The 17,634-nt window shown below is 34.9% G+C and overlaps 1 non-coding gene across 1 annotated transcript; it reads left to right on the top strand.

Moving 5' to 3' along the window:
• The first annotated feature begins 7,226 nt into the window (after nt 1–7,226).
• TRNAC-GCA (transfer RNA cysteine (anticodon GCA)) lies at nt 7,227–7,299 on the top strand. Its single transcript has one exon. It is a non-coding gene; the product is annotated as a tRNA-Cys (tRNA).
• The last annotated feature ends 10,335 nt before the right edge of the window (nt 7,300–17,634 follow it).

Raw genomic sequence — 17,634 nt, 5'->3', positions numbered from 1 at the left:
GGGGATCGAACCCGCGCCCGGACGCAACTTCAGACCGGAAGGCAAGCGCGTTAACCGACTGAGCCACGCCGGTATCATATCATATCATATCATATCATATCATATCATATCATATCATATCATATCATATATCGTATCTTATCGTATCAGATCGTATCATATCATATCATATCATATCATATCATATCATATCATATATCATATCATATCATATCATATCATATCATATCATATCATATCATATATCGTATCGTATCATATCATATCATATATCATACCATATCACATATCGTATCGCACCGTATCATATCATATCATATCATATATCATATCATATCATATCATATATCATATCACATCACGTCACATCATATCATAATTATCATATCATATCATATCATATCATATCATATCATATCATATATCGTATCTTATCATATCATATCGTATTATATATCGTATCGTATCATATCATATCATATCATATCATATCATATCATATTATATCATATCATATCATATCATATCATATCATATCATATCATATCATATCATATCATATCATATTTTATCGCATCTGCATAACACCAGGGGTTATGAACAATTTTAACATGAAATAATCATAGCAAGTAGGCCTACATGAGATTTATTCTCTTCTATTGTTTCAAATAAGTGCCTATAGAAGACTGTATTACGGCCTATGTTTATAATCTTTCTTTGCTATTAATACTACAACATTACTTTGCTATAAATGAGGAACCAAAAGAACGTTTCAATACATAACAGTTGATGTCCTTAGTGGGAATATCAGCCAAGTAAATTACATTAGCTCTGAGCGAAGAAAATAAAACTGTAAGTTAATTCATGGGAGAGAAGGGAGTTAATTATTCCGTTCACAGTAATATGTGAGAAGCAGTTTATTAGAACAGACCTGCATTTTGAGTTATGTATCACTCGGCGGCGCAACTTGGGATAAGCTCAAGATGTAATATATCCCGTCAACTGTGAATGGAAAAAGGGAGGAAGGGAAGAAAATCCTTAAAAAAAAAAAGAGTTGGGAGAGGGCGAGGGAAACTATCGTACCCGTACTTTGGTAAAAACACTTAGCTAGCACTTAAAACTTTCCATTTCTCTTTTACTTCTTCATCTCCCATTCTCTTCGTTCTCTATTTCTTCTTTAATTTATAAATGAGAGAGCAGATGATGAACGGTAATGGAATTACAAGACTGCAGCCAGCAGTTGCCGTGAGGCGACTTTTAAAACATTCACAACGAAAACACAAAAACAGAAAAAAGAGAAGGAATTCAAGAAAGACGGATCTTCGAATATTTAAATTAGATTTACTTGGCATGCTCTCCGCCGTTGTACACCACTGCGCCCGTAATTGAAGCCTTAACTAACGGGTTCAGAGCGGAACGAAGATCGCACTTTCTTGTATATGGAAGTACGCTTACACAACAGCTGAAAACAAAACTTCTCTCTCTGAAAATAATTTTCCGTCTTTTATAAGCCTTTGTTTGTTGTTACAAAACCTAGCTCTCGAGATTAAAGTTTTAAATTGAAATTGCATGTTGTCGAAATTTTATGATTGGTACGGATTAGTCCAATACATTATGGTGTTTACTAGGATAAACAGATGTAGCATTCTCATGGCCTACGGTATCTTCATTATGTTCGTTTTGTTCATTTTGTGCGTGACATCTACGTCATCACAAATTACTAAACCAAACGGAGATCAAATTTGCAAACTATTTAACCATACAAACTAAATTGAGTTGTAATAAATTGAATTATTTGCAGATTCCGCTAGACACACGGATAGAGCTTCTACTTCCACACCGAAGATACCGAGTTTTTTATTGGTTATTTTAGGACGCTTTATCAATTACCATGGTTGCCTAGCGTCTGAATGAGATGAAGGTGATAATGCCGACGAAATAAGTCCAGGGTCTAGCACTGAAAGTTACACAGCATTTCCTCTTAATGGGTTGAGGGAAAACCCCGATAAACCTCAACTAGATAACTTGTCCTAACCAGGATTTGAACCCGGACCCGCTCGTTTCATGGAACAGCGGAACAAGACCCTAGTTCAAATCCCTGTACATTTAAGTATAATTTGTTGTAAAAAAAGTTTGACTTTTTCCTGCACCTTTTCGTTTTGTCCGACGTTACGTTGACTATCTATCGTTGTTGTCTTATAAGAAAATATCATGCCTGTAGAATGTATTTCAATTAGTGCTGTGGGATTTAATTGATTAATCGATCAATTGATGTAAGATTAATCGATGAAAAATATTTAATCGAATAATCGAGTACGATTAAAATTAATCGGTTGTAGTTGATATTAATTATTATTTTGTTAATACAAACTCATACTAAAATTTCCGACAATATTTCTCTCTCGGAAATTGCTTACTTAAAAGCACAATAGTAATGTTATTTTCTAACTGTAAACCAGTTAGAGGAGGGAAAATCTTTGCACAAAGACTTCTGAAAGAGCTGGAAATATGAGGACAGTGACCTAGTCAACCTCTATTGAAAGTTGAAACACAATGCGAAACTCTTATTAAGTTTTATGGTTTTCCAAGAAAACTTTCACCTTGTTGTCAGCTCAACGTCCTAGCATATGAAATACATACTTTTCTGGGATTCGTCCACCTCATTCCTTTTAAAATAGGCAGGTCTACACTGTGTGCAAGTGAGAGTGTAACTACCTTCTTCTCTTTTTAAAATCTGGTAATTCGATTACAATAGGGGCCAGTCTTCTGTTTCGACCGCTGTAGTTTTTGCAGTTGCAGTACTGTACTGAGTCTGTATATGAAGGTTGTGTGTTTAGTTTGATAAAGAAAAAAAATCAATTTTCTGTGGTATGTGAAAAGTATAAACTCCATTATGGCATGTGAGAATTTGAGATGTAAACTGGGTGAAATGTTTGGATTTAAATTGAATGATCGTGGAGAAGTGCTTGACAGAAAAAAAGTTTTTTCGTGTTTAGTGATGCAGGAAACATTGTTACTAAAAGTAGAGCGGCACTTAATTCGGAGCATGTGAATACACTCACATGTTTAAAATCATGGATGAAGCAGTATTAACTAGGTGAGTCTTCATACTTTTTGTTATTTATGTTTGTCTCAAAAATTCCCCGAGAAATTGACACAATAAATTATAAGTCTTACAATAAATATGTTAGTAATTAATTAAAATAGTGATAATGGAAATTTCAAGTTATCTTAACCGATGGCTGTTGATTGGTTTAGATATCAATGCCAATAAATTCGTACTATTATTTTTCTCGCGGTATATGGCATTGAAATAATTCTAACCTATCTGATGATATTTTTCCCCCCTTTCTTAAGTGTAAATGGGCACATTGGGCGCATTTTGTATATTCGATTCCCTAACCGTTTCAAATGTTTATCATTTTACCTTTTAGGTGTGTTTCCAAATTATATGTAATACGCTTTGTCAAATCTGGAACCTTTTTTTAAGGGAAGCTAAATTTATTTATTTATTTATTTATTTATTTATTCATTTATTTATATAACGATATAATATATGCAGATATACAACATTAATTTAATACTTATGCTTATCACCGAACACAAGTTAAATTTAACAATAATTGTGTATTACAGTAGGATTAAAACATTTTTCAAATCGATCCAAACTCGATTAATCTATCGATTAGTCGATTAAATTCAAATAATTAATCGAATAAATGTTTTGATCGATGAACAGCAGTTCAATACATGTAAGATTTGTGGGATCATTGAGGCGCGCAGAGTTAACGTCGTATGGAAGAGATGATCTTGGGATAGAATACAAGCGGAATTAAGCTTATGTGTTATTTTTGGTTAATATGATATACTCTGTTGTCTCAGGGAGAGGATAGGCTTCATAATGACTCCTCATCATGGGAGTCCCGCCACGTGTGTTTGTCTAGTGTGTGAATGAAGTGAAATGCAAAAACCTCGACACAGGTTGAAGCAGATACCTAACAAACACAAGAGATTACTGTACGCCAATCAGAAGAAAGTGCAGTAGCGGCCGGTGATTGAAATCCTCGGTGAGGCCAGATGCAACTAGTTTAAGTGCCTCCGATAGGAAATGTTTATTTATGATATTAATTATTATTGTTATTGTATTATTAATATCATTATTATTATTGTTATTATTATTAGTCTATTATTATTACTATTAATGAAAAAATAATAATTTCACTCACCAAATAAGCTGTTATGCTGTGAGTTTAAGTGATTGTTTCAGTATGATGAAGCAACCCACATTATGTGTTGAAATTCCCCTTTCTTTCTTTTCTTCCCCCCCCCCTTTGACAGCAACAAACAAGGCCAACAGAGAAGTTTATTTTGCACCACATTACCACTTAACCATTTATGTTGCCCATACCAGGATCCAATAGAAACTCGCGTTTTAAGATTATCTATCAGAAAAATTGTCAGCGATGTTGTAGGTATCTCGGCAGGCTCTCTCTTTATTTAAAACTTCCTTTCTTTCAATATTATTCGTTCTCGAAAAAGGACACTCTAACAATGAATTAGCTACATTATTCTTATTTCTCGCATTTGTTCCTGTTTATATTTTCCCGAAATACATAACAACATTGGCCCAGATTCACTACTGTTCTACGAAGTACAATAGAACAACACCCTGCTTAAGTCATAAACTACGACATTAGGGGAGAGAATAGTGTGGGTCTCTGCCTGCCAAAGAGCTGGAATTTTTGTTATTTATGGCCTATTTAGGAAGACAAGTCACCATTGCTATTCCCAACCCACTCTACCCTTGAGGCCAGACCAGGCCACGTGGCCAGACGAATTGTGCCTCAGCTACAACGGTAAGTGCAAACAAAAAGCCCGCGAAAAGACACGAAATGCAGAAGCCAGACCCGGCTCAAGCGATCCTGGCCTCAGGAACGAATTTTACTGCAAAACAGGTCTATATGCGTCACAAAGTTTTCAAATGCTTCTACAGCGATATATGCTTCATTCAAATAACTAATACATTATATAAAAACACAAAATTTGATTTCAGTTAAGGCAAGTGACTGAGGCCCGGCCTCACTTGCCTCAGTCATTCAGCCGCCACTGAGAAGGTGTCGAGAAGTTTGAGGCATGCGGCGTAACTTGATATTTTATTCTACTTCACACATGGGCCCAAATGCATCTTAGCATAGAGTAAACATACTACCCGTTTAATATCACTTAATTAGTCTACTTAATAATTAGAAAAAACTAACAGATTTGCGATCTGAAAGGCAGTATGGGACCGGTGCCCACCCAGCATCGTGATGCATTCGGGGAAGTACGATAGATAGCGAAATCCAGTTAATAAATCCAGCTATAACAGTTGGGGGGGATCATCGTTCTAACCATACGATACCTACGCTGTAGTTGGATGATCGTACACCTTTGCTGAGGCATGTAAACATGAGACCAGCAGACGGCTGGTCGGCTCTGGCTCTCAATGGCCTGTCGCGCTGCGAATTTACTTATTTTGTAGATGAAGATGAACATGATATTCTTAATGATTTTTCTATGCATATCTATTTAACTTACGTGAATGAAACAGATATTTCATTTACATTATTTTGGATTTTTTAAACATATTTAAATGTTTCTCTCACAAAATGAACCCACACCTCTCTTCAGCATACAACATAATTTATTACTGTTCATGCTAATCTTAGTCTTCCCACAAGTGTGTCTTTAAAAAAGACAATGGGGACGGACAAGAAAATCGTACTATTCTAGAGCCTTGGCTATTTCATTTTGGATTTAATTCCAAAGATGCTGAAGTATAAAGGCTGGTTCACAATAAACCGGGAACGGAAACGATAACGAGAACGAGAACGGAAATAATGTTAAAATAAACGTATTTAAATGTGAGAATTCAGAATTAACTATTGTGAATGCTCACATTTAAATTAATTTATTTTAACATTATTTCCATTCTCGTTCTCGTTGTCGTTTCCGTTCCCGGTTTATTGTGAACTAGCCTTTAAGCGATTTTGCATAAGGTTTTCTATCGTGTACTAGCAGAACAATTTGAACTAAGTTACGATCCCTTGCTTTCATAACTCTTTCAATGTGCTAATTGTAAAGATTCCTTTAGCAGCTCTTCTCGTAGATTAATTACAGTCACCTACTTTTTTACACACGCCACAAAACATTTAATGATTAAGGGAGTTGCGTTATTTTAATTTTTCTAAGTTCTGAAAGCAGTTTGATGTGAAGAACGACTTGCAACAGTTTCCATACTTTATTATAGGTGCAACAATCAACAGCAATAGCAACGGTATGAAATTAAACCTCTGGTTTTTATTTACAGACCGTCTTGAATTACATAGAGAAGACGTATCATAGAACACCTGAAAGTTGTAAAATAAGATAAATTGTTTTATGAAAAGTTGAAGGATCTCATCTATTTGGTGCGGGATAAGAGGCAAAATAATGAAGTTACAGAATCCCAAAACTTTGGTTTCCACATATCAATTAAAACTCGTCAATCAGCATTCTCTTGATTTTTCCTACCTCTTCTCCCGTTTATTAACAGATATTGTAATAATGTTTACAAGGCCAGTCTCAGCACACCATCTAAAGAAAGATAACCTAACACCGAAGTCCTGGAGAATTATCAAAGAAATGAACTCCCAAGCCAATAGCGTAGCTTTAGGAGGTAGCGGGTTTGCCTTCTACTAGGGGCTGCGGTCGCGCATGGGTTCGATTCCAGCCCGGGCTGATTACAAGGTTGGATTTTTTCCGAGGTTCTCCCAACTGTAAGGCGAATGTCAGGTAATCCTATGGTGAATTCTCGGTCTCATCTCGCCAAATATCATCTCGATATCACCAAATGTTATATGCGTGTACCTCTTGTATAGTGCTTACACAATTAATTTTAGTAAGAATGTTTAATAAATTTAACTTCATACTAAAATGGCTTTATTGAAAGAATAAATTAATCAATTTCCATAGCAACGGAAAACAATAATATTTTATACTTTTATTGGCTTTCCTATTTCACTCAGCTGAGTGACATGTTGGCCGGGAATCCGCAGTTATTATGCACTGCTAGCTGAGAGAATATTATAGATATATTAATGGCAGTTGACATTGGATACACGTCAACATACATATGCCTAACTTGGAGTCAGGCCACAAAGGGAAACATCGAAGGAGGAAAGTTCGATCCGGTGCTGCGGATTGAATTCGGCGTAGCTCAGTGGTCAGAGCGCTTGGTACGCAGAACCAAGGACCCGGGTTCGATCCCCGGCGCCGGAGCGAATTTTTCTCCTAAAATATTAAGTGTCAATATTACAGATAAATTCTGTAGGACAAATTAATATATCTATAATAAGCTAAAGTTTCGTAAAGTTGTATTTGAGTATTTTTAAGTGTCTTGCTTTCAGTGTACGATAGATAGTTCTGCACATTCTTTGAAATTTATTTATTTTGTTGTGTACACAATTTTCCTTTGAGTATGAGATAATGCAACCCAGATATTTAAACACAGATATTTATTTTATTATTTTGTCATCCTACACAATTTTACATCTCAGACTCTGTGTAGCCTGTTCTTATAAGAATGGCATTGTTTTCGTTTCAGCACTGAACATTTTCAAGTTTTATTTCATCATACATTTTTAGATATGGAAGGTTTCAGATAACAGTATCTATGCGGTGATATATTGTAGTGTTGTAGATGTATTATTTTTGTTTAGTCAACTGTCCGAAGGCAATTTTGTATAGCTTAACGAAAATAAGTTTGTAAATTGAACGTATTTGTTTACTATGATTGTATATGTTTGTATAGTTTAGCTGATGAATTGTATATGCTCTTAAAATGAATAGTAGTCTGCATAGCTCTACTGATGAATTGTATATGCTGTAAATTGAATAGTAGTCTGTATAGTTCAATTGATGAATTGTATATCCTGTAAATTGTATAGTAGTCTGTATAGCTCAACTGATGAATTGTTTATGATTATAAATTGAATTAATCTACTTGATATTAATTGTATAAATTTGTATAGCTTAATGAAAGTACGCTTGTAAATTGAATTAATCTGCCTACTTTGTATTGCATATGTTTGTATAATTTTGCCTGATGAAAAGTAATCTGTATAGCTCTATTGATGAATTGTTTGTGTTTGTAATTTGAAGTAGTTTGCCTAATATATATTATCAATTTCTGTATATCACAACTGATTGAATTGTTTATGCCTTAAATTTAATTAACTTACTTGTTTTGTATTATACATATAGCTCAACTGATGAATAATCGTTGGCGTTTGTAAATTTAATAATCTGATTGGCTATGTATTGTATATTTTTAGTAGAGCCATCGATGTAGCTCAGTCGGCAGACTCGCTGGGCTGCTCATCCGGAGCCATGTTCGGGGTTGGGTTGGATCCCCCTTTGGTGTCACTGAATGGTTTTGTCCGAGGTTTTCCCCAGCCGTGGGACTGAAGCCGGATGGTCTATGGCGAGTCCTCGGCCTCACTTCATTTCACCCCTTTGGTCTGATTCCCTAGTTAGGTTTTTTCCGAGGTTTTCCCCAACCACAAGGCAAATGCCGGATAATCTTTTGGCGAATCCTGGGACCTCACCTCATCTCACTACATCTCGCCAAAATATTGTAAAAAATTGTAGAAAGTTGTAAAAACTGTAAAAATTGTAATATGTTGTAAACATTGTAAAAATTTGTAAAAAAGTAATTGTAATATTGTAAAATGTTTATTTGTTCCACATCGTATCGAATGTAATAAATGAAATGAAATGGTCTAAACCTTACAAGTGATACCAAGAATGCACCAATTATGAGACAAATAGGCCAGGAAATAATGGGGTAAATGACCAGTTCCTTTCCCCCGATGTGTTATTGTTATTATTATACTATTTTCCATGTTCGATTAGCATATTCTTAACTAGCCGTACCCGTGCGCTCCGCTGCACCCGTTAGAAATAAATATAAAGTAATAACATAATTAAAATAGGACGTTTGATCCAGGGAACATTCGTGTTTGATAAAAGGATAAATCGTTTAATATGTTACTTAATTTAAATTGCATCCAAATAATTAAAATGCGATCATTTTGGTCCAGAGACACTCATTTGGTGCAATGACAATTACTTTAACATATTTCTTATTTTTTATTACATGCAAACATAGTTTAATGAAGATTGGCATCATAGATTTAATGTGTATATTTTATTTTACTTGTTATAGGTTTCCATTGCATTATGGTAATAATTTAATTTTAACCCTTGTTTTCTACGTATTCAGTAAATGGCGCTTGGCCCACTATAGTTCTGAACCCTTCAAATAACTTAAATTATATTATATTATATTATATTATATTATATTATATTATATTATATTATATTATATTATATTATATTATATTATATTATATTATATTGTATTGTATTGTACTGTAATGCATTGTATTGTATTATATTATATTATATTATATTATATCAGAAGTTACTGTAATAACATTATAGCATAATGTCCATCTAGAGAAACTACACTTTCCAATGGTGAAATAATAATTAATTATACAAATCGGGTAATTTAGCTTCTGATATTACTTCATACAAACACACAAACATTCTCTGTAGGCTATCTTTCATAGCTTTCGATTGTTGCTGTCCAAGGCCCCTTATAGACGAAGTCATTCCTTTTTTAATTCATTACACGGCCTTAGATGGCAGTTATTTTAATTTTAAAACTCATTTATCTCATTAAATATCAGTCCTATCAAAATGTTTCAAGGAATAAAACTTATCGCAAATTATTTTTAAAGAAACTTTTGTTATGTAACATTTTTCACAAAAATCAATAATAAGCGACATATTTCGATTTATTTAATTCAGGCCCCCTTATAACCCCCCTTTTAAATAATGTATTTTTAATGCCATTTAGCCTAAAATCTAAGTTACAACGAACTTAATTTATATTCCAATTTTCATCGAAATCCGTTCAGACATTATCGCGTGAAAAGGTAACAAACATACAGACAGACAGAGATACAAACAAAAATGTCAAAAAAGCGATTTTCGGTTTCAGGGTGGTTAATTATATATGTTAGGACCAATTATTTTTGGAAAATCGAAAATTACCAGAAAAATTTCGGCTACAGATTTATTATTAGTATAGATAGTACTCATTACTCTAATGGAGTATAGCTGTAATAAAATGCAGCTTTAATCTAAGAATTGCACTTCAGCCTAGATTTAAAATCTAAAATGTCCATTATAACTCAACCACGCTTAAAATATAAAAACTGTTATAACTAACTCCCTTGGATATTTTGTGTGGCATCTCCGAATGACGCTGGAACCACGCCAGTACGACCAGACCCGTGTCACTGGCCTAGACACCATAAAAAGTTTGATACATCTCCTGGATGGGATCTATCTACACGAGGTGAGAGCGGACCTGATCTGTAAGGGTCGTTATAGCATTCCAGTGCTGTCAGCACAGATGCAGTCTATACACTCCAAGCAGCGCTGACAAAAGCAGACACTGCGCTTCCTTCTGTACAAAGCACGCGGTGACAATGGACTGCGTCCAGAAATTGAATAAGAAATGCTTTCCCTCTGTACGACGAAGGACAATGTCCAGGGGTTACAGATTCACGTATGGCTCGATCAATCTCTCTGTTCACTGAGATGTCATTTCAAAACATTGCGATATTTTTGCGGGGTAGTTTTGGTTATTTAAACCTGTGTTTTCAAGTGAAGCACATCTGTTTCGGAATATCTCACTAGTTCCCGTAACATCGCCATGATTCTTTATACATTATTCAGTGGCGAATCTAAGGTGTAAATACTAGGTAGGCTGAAAAACTCTGCTTACCTTATACAGGGACATCATTTTATTTTTACTTCAATTTTTATTGTACCTGAGGTTTTGAATGTACTTCACTCCCACCCCCTCTACTAGTAAACTTCCAACTGTTCTCGCAGAACCAAGCGTATACAGTCAAAGTCGCCTTAAGGTCGTAGTAAACACAAACAGTATTAAGTTAGTGAGTATAGTACGTTCCAGAAACATGTTCGCGTTTTCCAGTGACGAAAAAGCTTTCAATATTGAATCATGTTTTCGCACAGGTACTGTCGTCCGTTTCCCTACGTCGCATCTCGATTTCCCTCACCCGCAACTGTTTAAAATAACTTAAATAAATGTAATTAACTGTCACGTGATTTCTCCCCTTTCTACGATCCTGCGACATAACAACTTGGACGAACAATACATAGCATGTTATCTGTGCGGGTCGGACAGAGGTCAACATTGAATTTACAGTACGTAAGGTACTCTTTTATATAATAGGTATAGAATTATTTCAACATGAGTTACTAGTACGAAGGACGAAACTGGTAATTGGAATTAGATGTAATAGTCTATAGTGCGATAATATGCACAAAAGAACAGAAGCCTGTATCGAAATGAACGGCCACCATTTTTAAAAATGTGTTTAAATATCGGCATTATGATTATTTTTCATTTTAACTTCATTCTCTATATTGTACGCTAATGTGCTTTAGACAGAATAATATACACTGCATAATAAATACGTTCGCATGGATAACTCAGTTCATGAGTAAAAACACTTATTGTTAATACTGTACTGTATTTTGATTAAACAAAAACCTAATGAAAATTATCAAACTAAAAATTACGATATCTCCTAGTTTACGTAAATGGATGAACTACTTTTCTTCCCTTCTATACCTAGTAAAGTGATTTGTTTGTATTTTACGCCAGAATCATCGAACTTCAATCGTGGAAGGGGGTAGCAAACGGTGTTTCCGGCTCTGAACCATTAATGCAAACGTATAGCCAGGTTAATATTAAAAATGTTAGTAAAAATAAAATGATGTCCCTGTATATTTTTTATAGAGCAGATGTTTCTCGACCTTTCAATCACTTTTCTTTTGCGACAAAGACCCCCACAAGAAGATGAGTACCACTCACTTTCGCCCCAAAACAAAATACAGGTATAACAATAAAACTTATTTGTCTCAGAGCACCCTGATAGCCAAGGAAAGGGTAACTTAGGGTTTGTGGGACAGTAGGGCTTGTTGGATACTTTGCACTTTAACGTGTTATCTCGCCACTTGAGGGCACCACATTCTGCTAAAAAGTCAATCACGGAAGTAACACCACTCATGACTACTTCCATCATTGACTTCTAATAGATATAAACTGGAAATATGCTTATAATAGCCTACCTATAGTCTATACAGAAACCACGAGATAAACGAACCACAATAAAAAACATCAAATCTTACAGATAAATTTCTTCTGCTTGACAAACTGCACGTCCGGTATCATTTTACTGAATTTCATTTACTTTTGTTTCATTAATATATTTTATTGTATAGGGAGGGAAATTACGTACACTACTATCAACCATATTACAATGTTCAATACAATTAATCAAAGAGACTGCTGTTTGAAAAGAGTGCATAAAATAATTTAACACCAACTGTTTTCTATTAATTTCGTCCATACATCATTCTATCAATAGAAATGTTGTTCCTTTTTTAGTTCAATTGTAATTTTAGCCTTTTTGCGTTATGTAACTTATGACATATGTGACAATGAGAGTATAGTTAACCTCTGCGGCCTGTAATTCGGGTTCAAGTTTTGGAGAAGTAAATTAGTTTTATAGTAAAATCGTCATCATTTTAATTATGTCTGGCACCATGGCTTAACCGTTAGCGAGTGGCTTCCAAACCAAGCGGTCCATGGTTCCTTGTCGTCGTTGTCGTCATCGTCATCGTCATCGTCGTCGTCATCATCATCATCATCATCATCCTCATCATCATCATCATCATCCTCATCATCATCATCATTTTCCTCTTCATTGATTTTTTTGTACCCAAGATTCAGAACCATAGAGTCAAACCGGTACTGATAATGTTTCATAGGATTTTAATTGTCTCTCTTTTATTGCTTTGTTATTTAGTGATCGTTTTACCATTCCACACATTCTTTGAAATTTGGCTATCTTATTCTTATATGTCATAATTAAATGAGATGTCACATCCTAGGTAATTAAAATGGCTTACTTGTTGCATGATTTTGTTTTCTATTGCCATTTTGGATCTAATTTGTTGGTTGCCTTGGAATGCCATAATCTTGATATTTTCGATGGATATTTTAAAATTGTAGCCTATTGTTCACATATTTATTCAATTTAAAAATATTCCTTTACGTCTTCTGTACTTGCTACTATTATGTGGTCACCAGCATATAGCAGCATTTTTAAGGTAATGAATTTTATTTTCCGTATGACTAACATAATATCACCGTCTTCTGTGGCCGAATTATCAAAACTACAGTTTACTGATCTGAAGTGGCAACACTATTTCCTAAACATAATTATCCCTTCTCAAAGTTCAATTTATTCAGATACAGTTCAGACCAATATACTGTAGTTTTGTTAATTCGGCCACAGAAGACGATGATATTATGTTAGTCATACAGAAAATGAAATTCATGACCGTAAAAAATGCTGCTTGAAAGCAACATCATGTAAGTAGCAAAATTTGATTTGTTATATCTAATTATTTCAACGTTACAATTGCTCGTTTGTTAAAATGTGTATATGATAACGTTATGTAATTTGTGTGTTTTTGGAAAATATAATTTCAATTAATGCTTCGCCATAAATGTTGTAACTAAAACCTAGTGCATACCTCGAGTTTATCGTACGGTTCATCCTCACACCACACGTTACCTGCACTTTGTTTATGTTTTCACTGTGCCTATATGAGATGCTCTACTGTATTGGTATCGGCTCAATCAACAAAGGAAGAAAAGGATCCGACATGAAGAGATACTCTCAAGAACCAAGGGGTTAGATAGTCCGTAACTAGATTTTAACAGGTCTTGTCAATGAACCAAACGCACAATGAATACACAACGTTTGAGACAAATTAATATTTTATGGAAAATCCTTCTTACATCATCACCAGTAATCTGTTTCACAACACTCCTCGCCGTGTTCCGATACGCAGTCACCTGCTTTCTCTATCCATCCGATGGTCTTGTCTTGTTCAAGAAGTCGTCTCCTCATCCCGGTGGCCCCAACTATCCAATTTTTCCTTGGGCTCCTTCGCTTTCTTGTATCAAATGGTTCCTATTGTAGCACATTCGTTGGACATGTCAATACCATGTCATCTGTTTAGTTTTTACCTCATCTGTTATTGTGCAAATAATGGTAATTAGTTCTCTAATTCTCGCATTCATTATATTCCATTCTTGATTTGCCTAAGAACCGCCGCAAAAAAATCCATTAGTTACATTACTAGTTTTTATAACTTATAATACATCATTTACTATATTTCGCTTCCGTATATTATAATTACTTTATTCTTGATGATGGTATTATAAATGCGTTTTTTGGTTAATTATTGATAATTTTTTTACGTATGAAATGCCATTTATTATACGAATGGCTATCCGTCCCTGTATATTTAACTAATTGCTTCGTCGAATGTCCATCCGGGATAATTTTTAAGCCTAGGTATTTGAATTACGAGTTGTTTCTAATTCGAGTCCCAACTGTGAGAGTTAGAACTTCCTGTTCATTATCTATGCAAATACGCTCTGTTTCCTGTATGTTAATAAAATTTCTACATTCGTGTCCTGTATTACTTCAACTTTGTCATCATAGGCTAAACCAGCCGTGGCGAAAACGTGATCGTGCGCCGAGCCACTGTGTAACCTGCAACGTGCATAGCACCTATGAAGAGAGACGGACACCCGAAGGGGAAGTGAAGCAACTGTCTGACTTATTAATGGATTTTCATTTCCCTTACGTCAAGCACTTAAATATAATTTTATACAGTATAAGGTTACAAACTAATGTTTAGTACTTGTAACGAAGAAAGAAATGAATAAGAAAACATATTAGGACACATTATCACAACCTAAAATTAATTGTCTTCAGAATGTCTCTGCAACAGAGTTTCAAAATCATAAATTATGTCACTTACAGCCAGTCGTAGTTGATCACGAATGTATTTGTCTCTCTGTCATGATCTAAGTTTGGTTTTTACTATTTTCATTGTAGAAAATAATTTTTCACAAACGTAAGTTGTAGCGAACACGGCTTCAACAGAGCAAGCGAAAGAACGAAGCTTCGGATAATAATAATAATAATAATAATGATAATAATAATAATAATAATAATAATAATAATAACAACAACAACAAAACTTAGGCCTAACCTTTTAATGTTTCATGAGTGACATGTAGTACAGTGCCGTTTTATGTTATGCAACCATTTTCCTCATAATACTTATGAACAAATCATACATTTAATATTCTCATCATACTGGCAGGAAAAAAGTGCGTCTCCCATACTACTCGAAACTTTCGTTTTTGTAGAGGTACATGGTTTCCAGAGAGACATTACGACGATACGCCACTCGCAGGTCAGAAACAAATACAAATGGAACGGAGTTTGACTCCAGTGAGTGAGAGGGTGGGGGTTGGGAGAGGTAGGAAGCAAGAGAAATGCATAGCTATCATTGCGAGCCACAATGTGCTCGCGAGAGTTACATTTTCGCCACGGCTGGGCTAAAGTTATCACTCTTGGACCAGTAGAATTTCGTCGTCTGCGAAACATAGTATGTAAAGCATGTTGTTATGTATGAATATTGGGTTGTTCAATAATAAAAATAATTCCATTAACACAAAATGTTTCAGAAATTTATTCTACCTCCTATAGAAAAAAAAATTGAAAAATGGTTACAGTTATTTTATAGTAAATCGAAATTTTGTGTAATTAAAAAATAAGTAAAATGTCTCGTAAAAGTTTTGTAATTAAAGTGTACCATGCTCGGTTTAATTGATTGGTACGTATTGGATGTGGATACAATCCGTTTAATAGTTTAACAGAAATTGCTATACACAGACAGCTTACAAACATAATGCCCAAAACCAATTTTACTTGTATCTGGGATGCTGCGAATATTTATTCTCTTGAAAAAACTTCATTTTCTTTCGTAGGATTACAATATTCCTCTTTACTATTCCGGGTGTTCAGGTCAGTGTGTGACGAGCTTTGAGATGTGATAGGTGGTGTCAAATGGAACAACGTTTGCTTATAAACCCATATCCGACGACGCTCCAATACGAAGCTACATACCGTTGAAAGCAGCGAGTTTTTCTCATGACTGTTTTGACTCTTTCCTTTTCTGTCTTAAATGCCAGGAATTAAAGCAACCTGTTGAATGTATCTCCATCTTTGGTTGGGTAATACTAAGGGGTTCTTGAGCGTCTTCGACAGTCAATGACGAGACGATGCAATGCATGCAACGAGCTAGGTGGGCGCCATATAGAGAACCGTCTTTAAACTACAGGTGACGTAGTGTACGTACATTAATTTTGTAAAGATATACTGACATGTAATCATTAGTAATTTTTGTAGTATATTTTTCATGTGAAAACATGTACGCACTTAAGTCGTAAATATAGGAGAGATGAAAAGAGTCACCTCAACTAAACAGTAATTATTTTCTCGTTCCACGCACCCCACCCTGCAAACGAGAAAAAAACCAATTGAATAATAGTCATGGGTGAAAGTGTTATCAAGGTTATGTAGCTTTGTATACCTTATTTTATTTCAAGAAGTGCAGTTCGGTGTTCAAAGGAGCCACCGAACTGCACTCGCAGGATATGGGTTTATAAGTGTAAGTCGTTCCATTTGACACCACATATCACACCTCAAAATTTGTCGCACACTCACCCGAATACCCTGTATTTTGTGTAGTGTGAGAATAGAAATTAAAATATACAGTAGAGTCTAGTCTACATAAGCCAACAATACAGAAAGAATCACCTAAGTAGAATGAAGGAGAAAAGATACCCAAAACAAATTGTAACAATTCGAAACAAGAGGAAGTCTTGAGACATGCAGACGCAAGAAGAGACAGAGTAAGTTGGAAACGTCAATACTCCAATCCACAGAAGCAGGGGGTGATAACTTAAGCACCATGCTTATGCGATTAACTTATCGAAATCGAGTCCAGTAAAATTTTCTATGTCTATTACACTTTTACTACGTCACACTACTTTTAACCAATAAAACGGTGAAAAAGGACGTCTTTCAACCAATCATGGCTGCTTATCGTACTATTTTATCACTTCTCTAGCATTTGTTTCTTTGTTTGCCAACATTTCAAACTGCCAATTATTTACGGCACCGTTCTATAAAACATGCTTTGTGATCGTCATTTGTTTACCACATAGACAGTTAACTTAAAATGGCGGCTCAGTTCAAACGTTTTGGTGAAGCTAACATTAGTGAAATAGAATTTTAGCAAGTCAATTAATATTTTATTTATTTGAGTACTTTATTTCTTCCAATTTTTATATACTATCTTCTAATCGTGTAGGCTAATAGTCAATTAAATCCCACTCGCGCGCAGTTACGTTCACAAGTAGGGCTAAGAATTGTATGCCGTTACATTGCGCTTCGTGCGCCTCTGACTTTAGATACCAGTACATAATTGCGTTGGGGTGGGGGATTTCAGTGTGTTTCGTTCAGCAGTGAGCTTTAATTGATCGGTAACATTACGACCGAATACTGC

Source organism: Periplaneta americana, chromosome 16 (assembly GCF_040183065.1).
Source record: "Periplaneta americana isolate PAMFEO1 chromosome 16, P.americana_PAMFEO1_priV1, whole genome shotgun sequence".
Taxonomy (NCBI): Eukaryota; Metazoa; Arthropoda; class Insecta; order Blattodea; family Blattidae; genus Periplaneta; species Periplaneta americana.
Note: the sequence above shows the minus strand (reverse complement) of the source record. Positions and strands in the feature narration are given on the sequence as shown.